This window comes from Sinocyclocheilus anshuiensis, unplaced genomic scaffold, assembly GCF_001515605.1.
Source record: "Sinocyclocheilus anshuiensis isolate Anshui unplaced genomic scaffold, SAMN03320099.WGS_v1.1 scaffold6058, whole genome shotgun sequence".
NCBI lineage: Eukaryota > Metazoa > Chordata > Actinopteri > Cypriniformes > Cyprinidae > Sinocyclocheilus > Sinocyclocheilus anshuiensis.
Window position 1 is genome coordinate 1 of NW_015558754.1, and position 1,119 is coordinate 1,119.

A 1,119-nucleotide genomic window follows, 5' to 3' on the forward strand; every position below is an offset into this window, starting at 1 on the left:
AGTTTGTTGGCCAACAATTTCATACAAGTTCACATAAAAACTCACGAAGACGGAGACCTGTTTATGTTCGCACTTTGATGGTGAAGCTTTCTACAAAAAAGGAAAGAAAAGAAAGAAAGATGTTTTTTTGCACAGAATGTTCTCTCTTCAATCTCAAATGAGTTTTCCGCTCTCTACCAACGAACACCGTGAGGAAACTGCGCGTCGTGCAGTGTCAGCGTTTTTTTTATTATTATTATTTTGCTTTTAATTAAACCAACAAATAACCCCTAAAATTACACTGACATAAAATATGTAATGAAAAAGCAGGAATATTGTACATACATTTGCAGCTGCGAGGTGTGTGCGTCTTCCTTTTCTTCTTCTTCTTCTTTCTCCGGTCAGGTTTCCCGCTCATTTTTTTTTACTGTATTTGGATTTACAGTAAATGAATAATACTGTATTTTAATGGCGCCAAGAGGATATTTCACATAATGCAATTTTAAAATACAGTAACATACCGTGTAACTGTTTTACAGTAAAGTACAGTTCATATTACAGTTAAATACTGTGTAATTTACAGAAATCGCTAACAGCGTATGTAGTTTGGGTTTTAAAGCAGGTTTGATTTTGTTTCTTCCTTATCACTGTATTTACAGGATTTCACTGTCCACTCTGTTCAAATGGTTGAATGGCTACACAGATGTGTGCACACTGTCAGAGCTGTGTGAGATCACTACCATCCTGCTTTTGTGGGGGTGGGTAGGGGTGTTAAATATTTATTTATTTATTTATGTTTAGTTTTTTCCCCCATAGGTTTTTAACATTCTAAAAGCTATTTATTCCAAATGTACTACAAGCTAGTCAGTGTATTCAGTAGGTGTAATGTATTCTAAGTTGCTTCAGAAGTAGGCTATTGCAAGTATTACGTACGCATCCCGCACACACACGAGTGTCAGTGTCTACCCGCACGCACCAGCACTCACCCATCTTGTCCCGCGCCGCACTCTGTTGCGTCGGGTCTCGCGGGAGCAGGTCTCTAATTCACTGGCACTTGATTTGACAGTGCGTTTGCTACATCCTTTTTACAATCTCTAGATTATAAAACACTGCATTCTGTCAGCAATGTAATGTGGCAGC